The 5,827-nt window shown below is 37.4% G+C and overlaps 1 pseudogene; it reads left to right on the forward strand.

Annotated features, from left to right (window-relative positions):
• The first annotated feature begins 795 nt into the window (after positions 1–795).
• LOC123289143 (olfactory receptor 2L5-like) lies at positions 796–1,775 on the forward strand (annotated as a pseudogene).
• Positions 1,776–5,827: the final 4,052 nt, after the last annotated feature.

The raw sequence follows: 5,827 nt of genomic DNA on the forward strand, positions 1-5,827 counted from the left end.
TGTATAATGTTATATACATGTTAGAGAAGCAGAGAGATGGAAAACATGCTCTTGGGGAGATCTTGAGCAGAGTCATGACAGCCACAATGAGCATGTGTATAGATGTTTGAGTAAAGGGTCTTCTTTAACTGCAGCATTCAGAACCTGAGAGAGGAGGCAGAAGAGAATGACTTTGCATAAGTGGAACTTGACAATAACGATTTATGTTATATTTCAGAAGAAATGAACCAAATGATAATACATGTCTTCAGGAAAACTTGACTTGGTATTATTGTGAAAAGAAGATGTAAGAAAGACATAAATCTCCTCAAACATGAGCTGATAGACTACTTCAATTTTAGAGGCAAGTTTTAGGGAAAAATATGAAAGAAAAATCATCCCTTAAGGGTCATAAACATTTATTGATACTAGAACTCTATAATATATGGGTTTTCATAAATTTTGCACTTATGAATTTTGAATGCAACAACTGATTTTAATGATATCTGAGTTTGTGTAGGGCAGTAAAACATATTTATCCTAAGGAGGTCAAAATAGAAATCTTGTTTTTAAAATATTTTAATAGTTTCTTAGAAAACACTTTGGCCACAAATGTTCGCATTTTCACGTTTTAATCTCTGGATCAGAAAAGAAAGTTTGTTTCTCCCAAAATAGATAAGTTCAGTTCTTCATTTAAGAGCTATAAAATTTTAAATAATACACAGTCTAAAATATTAAGTTAAAAAGAGCTTATAGTTTTATACTCAAATCACTTACTCTTGTGTCTGTCTCTAGGAAAAATCATATTAACGCTCCATGGAAAATTATAACCTAACATCAACTGATTTTATTTTATTGGGGTTGTTTCCACTGTCAAAAATTGGCCTGTTCTTCTTCATTCTCATTGTTCTCATTTTCCTAACGGCCTTGTTTGGCAGCCTGTGCATGATTCTCCTCATCTTCCTGGACACCCAGCTCCACACACCCATGTATTTTTTACTTAGTCAGTTCTCCATCATTGACTTGAATTACATCTCCACAATTGTCCACAAAATGATTTCTAATTTTCTCTTTGGAAACAAATCTATCTCCTTCATTGGATGTGGGGTTCAGAGCTTCTTTTTCTTGACTTTAGCAGGTGTGGAAGCGCTGCTCTTGACATCAATGGCATATGATCGTTATATAGCTATTTGCTTTCCTCTCCACTATCCCATTCGTATGAGAAAAAGAATGTGTGTGCTGATGATAATAGGATCTTGGATAATGGGCTCTGTCAACTCTTGTGCCCACACCACATACACGCCTTCCCTATCCCTTACTGTCAATCCAGGGCCATCAACCATATCTTCTGTGATGTCCTGGCCATGTTGACCCTGGCCTGCATGGATACCTGGGTTTATGAGTACACAGTGTTTGTGAGCACCACCCTCTTCCTCGTGTTTCCTTTCATTGGCATCGCATATTCTTATGGCCGAGTTCTCCTTGCTGTCCACTGCATGCACTCAGCAGAAGGGAGGAAGAAGGCCTATTCCACGTGCAGCACCCACTTGACTGTGGTGACTTTCTATTATGCTCCACTTGTTTACACTTATCTACACCCAAGATCCCTAAGATCTCCAACAAAGGACAAGGTTCTGGCTGTCTTCTACACCATCTTGACCCCAATGCTCAACCCCATCATCTACAGCCTGAGAAACAGAGAGGTTATGGGGGCCCTCAGAAGAGTGATTCAGAGAATCTGCACTGTGAAAATGGAGACAGAGCTTTTTGCATGTGTAGCCAGGACTTGGATATAAGTTCATTCATCAGTGTACAGAATTAAATATATTATTTTATGCTTAGGGTGCAAGGACCACAATTAATCTAGATAAGAAGATTATCACTTAGGTCTGGACAAAATTGTCTTGTAAATATACGTGCATGTGAGTATATATAAAATTCTAAGCCTTATCTTTTTTCTTCATGATGCTTTTTCCCATCAATTTCAAATTAATTTCCAAATTAATTAATTTTTTCCTGATATGATGTTGATGATAATTATTGTTTGTCATGCAGCAACGAAAGTAGAAACTAACTGAAGTTGTATTTCAGCAAACCAGTGCTACTATTTTCAAAAATATCTAAAACAAAAATAAATTTTTCCTGAACGTCAAGATCTAATTGAAAGTCAGAGGACTTCTTGTTATTCTCATAGCAAACCTGTAATTTACCATACCAGTTAGTCTTTCTTTTAATTTAAAGAAACTTATCATTACAGGTATTTAGCTGAGACTTCAAGAATTCATCAGGGGTTCAGAATTCCTTATACTACTCTGAGTGGAATATGACAGGTTTATGTCTCTAATAGGGTGATGAATCCTAAGGAAATGATTTAATTTCAGGTATACCTCAGGATCAACAATAAAAACGTGGAGGTGCTAACAGAGGTCAAGGAAATTGTGCAATTAATTATAAGATGAGTGGGTCAAAGGTTTAGTCAAATTAGTGGGGATTAATTAGTCAATGACATTCCCACACCTATCCCTGGTTTTCTACATATACTGTTTGCATCCTAAGTAATGTTAAGAAACAAATTCAACTGAGTAAGTTTTAACGGTTGTATTGGTTTTATTGAATGAATCAGGCAGCATCCCATCTAGTAAACAGAAGGGAGCTCTGAAGAGCTTAACACAATGAAACACTCTTACAGGCAGAAGGAGGCAGGGCAAGAAAGTTACTCTTGCAAAGAGCTGATTGTTTCAGGCAACATCACCCTCCCTTCAGGGATGGCAGGGGTCCATTAGGTAGATTACCTCACTGGTGCTGATGGAATAATGCCAGATTGACTGGTTTGAGACTCCAACCCTGGGGAAGGTTGAAATTGTAATTAAGTTTGGTATCAAGTCTCAGTTTTGTGATTTGGGCTTAGCGCAAACGACTCCATTCTGAACCTGTTGTCTCTTTTTTAACAGTAGCCACTGCTACTTGTAGCATTAGATAATGTCTCTCAGATGAGATTTTATTCCCCATTACTGCATCTCATAGTTCTACTGAAATATGTTGAGAGTAGCCAACATCTATGGATCAATTTTACTCATTGATATTATGGCTCAGTCACTATCACAAACAGATCCCACAATTACATCCCATAAAAATCCATCAGCTCAAGAAAACTCCCTGGGTGAAATGCCCATCAGTGATGAGTGCAGACATGCTCTTTACCCTCTCAGGTATGGCAGGAGGGGAAGGGTCATACTCCACAGAATTTGAAGGGCACAGCACAAAATGAAAATACGAAGCTTCTTGTTCAAAAAGCAGGAAAGACTACCACTATTGGTGCTAAAATATAAAGTTTCTTCCTTCAAAATTAATTTATCAGCTATAAAATGAAATACAAATTACAAACAATATTTCTGTATTATAATTTTATATATAATCAATAGATATACTTTACTATGTAATATCAATATTGGTCATAAGAGTTTTCTGGAACTCTTTTCTCCAAATTTATTTTCATCAAAATTTATAGTTTTAGGAACTTTGTTGTCAATATAATTGAAAATATTGTCAGTCACTGGTGGCAAATGCTAAGTTGCAATTAAGTTTTGGTGATTTTTAATTTTGAGAAGGATCCGCTTAAGATATCAGAGATATTAGGAGTGTTTGTGGGTTGTGCAAATTTGAACTGAATTTCTGATACCTTATAGAAAAATATAAATTACAGTAAAGATAGAGCTAATGATGCTCAAGGAGAACTTTTCATTAAAAAATTTCTCTTATGAATAAATTTCAACCTATCCATATAAGTCAATTTCATGTAAATCTTAATTTAATTTTAAATATAAATCTAATAAATGGCATTTTAATAATTGCAAATTTCTGGTAACTTGTGGACTTTGTATAAGAAAACAAAAGTGGCTTCATGTTTCAAATGCTTATTTATTCATTTTCTCCTTGTATTTTCAATTACAGACTACATCGATGCTATTTTTATCCTTTTTGTTAATAATTGGTTTCTGAAACTTCATAGGAAAAGAACTTTCTATTCCATGAATAATCTTTCATATTAAATTTTAAATCTTCAAATTATCTTTAAATTTTATTTCTATTTCTGATCCTGTGGATATTTGTTTTGCAACGTTGCAGCAGCTTTGAAAACCATAGATTCTGGATTCTGATGATTTCTGATAACCCTTTTATATGCTTTAGTGCGATGACCATGTGTACACTTTCATTTAAAATAATTTACTGACCAAGTTTACTTCCTAAGCTACTAGGCTTTCCTGTCCTGACACTCAAGTGAGACAGTTAATAATGTTTTAGATGACACAGGGATGGACTCTGGACTGAAGGCTAAGTCAACCCCTGCCGCCATCATGGGCCATTGCTCCTGCCAGGCAGAGATCCTCCTCTCTAGAGGGCAGTAGCCACCTCCACCACTGTTGCTGCACCTGCAGCTGCTGCTGGCATCACTGCCACCCGTTTAGTTCCAGGTCCCAACCCAGCCACTCCCCCTGGGTCCTGTGGTGCTTTGAACAGTTGTGTGTGTGCGCATGGGGAGGCCAGGCCCGTTGTTCCTTGTGCGTGCTGCCTGAGCCCACTTGTGCAAGTATTGTTGCTGGACCAAAGCCACATGCTAATGCTGCTGCCCAGCATAGCTCCTCCACTCCCTTGCTTTCTCAGTGATAAAATTATTAAGAATTGTAAGATTTCAACAACAGAGTATTAAACAAAGCAAGGATCCTTTCTGAGTGTGAGATCCTGTGCGAGCACACAGGCCACATACCTACAAGGCCAGCCCCACGAAGAGTAGAATGAGTGAGTAGGAAGGGAATGGTGTCATGCCAATCAGGAAAATGATGAAAATGTCTGCTGTTTTCATTGTTATCATTAGAAATAATCTTAGGGAGTGTAGAATTGAGCAGAGACACCAACTTCAGACTTCTTACCCATTTCAGGTAGTAAATAATGGAGATAATCAAGAGATCTGTATCTATTTTTGGCCCTGGCACACCAGGATCTAGGGGAAACCACGCCATATCTTTGGATTTAGTTTGCTGAAAAGCAAGATGGAGGCGTTTTACCCTATAGTGTCAGTAAATAGTGTAGGAGAGGAAAAATAACTTGTCCTCTACCCTTCTAGATTTTTGGTAAAGACACCTCCTGTAATAAAAGACAGATCAACAGGGAAAAAAAAACACCAAAGTTTCACAACATATATACTCATATCTACACGGGAGAGACCCAAGAAAACCAGCTTCCTGAAATGGCCCAAGTCTTCACCTTAAATGTCATCTTCAGCTAAAGACAAAGAGGTTGGGGGGAATGGGAAGACCATTATTGGAGGTTACCAGGAAAGGCACAGTAAACTAGGACATGGTTGTAATACAGGTTTAAGTTGCTGCCTTCCCCATGGATAAGAGTTTCTAGAAATTTGGTCATTCTCCACTTCCTGGTACAGAGAGGGAGACACCCTTACAAATGAAAATTTCCCTGATAAATGTAAATGTCTTTTACACAAGGGTAACTTCTACTCCAGTTTTCAGAACTCGTCCTATGTCCTTTAACTCCTAAAAATAACCAGCATAAAATAATCTTTATGCCAAAGAGGCATATTTTAGGGTGGCAAATTTTGCTCCTCTTTAATGGCATCATTGAAGTCACTTTTAATGACATTCCTACAAAAGCAAGAATAATTAAATTTTTCATGCCAACAGCTCTGAAAATGGGGAGAAAGAGATCACCAGCAAATACTGAGCACTCCATGCTACCAGAAATGACCTTCTTGAAATCTTTTATTCCAGTAGACTCACGACTCAGGAAAGCAGGAAGTTAATTTCCACCGATATTGTGTCTGCACCCACAGGCC

The sequence above is a fragment of the Equus asinus genome, chromosome 3 (genome assembly GCF_041296235.1).
Source record: "Equus asinus isolate D_3611 breed Donkey chromosome 3, EquAss-T2T_v2, whole genome shotgun sequence".
Taxonomy (NCBI): Eukaryota; Metazoa; Chordata; class Mammalia; order Perissodactyla; family Equidae; genus Equus; species Equus asinus.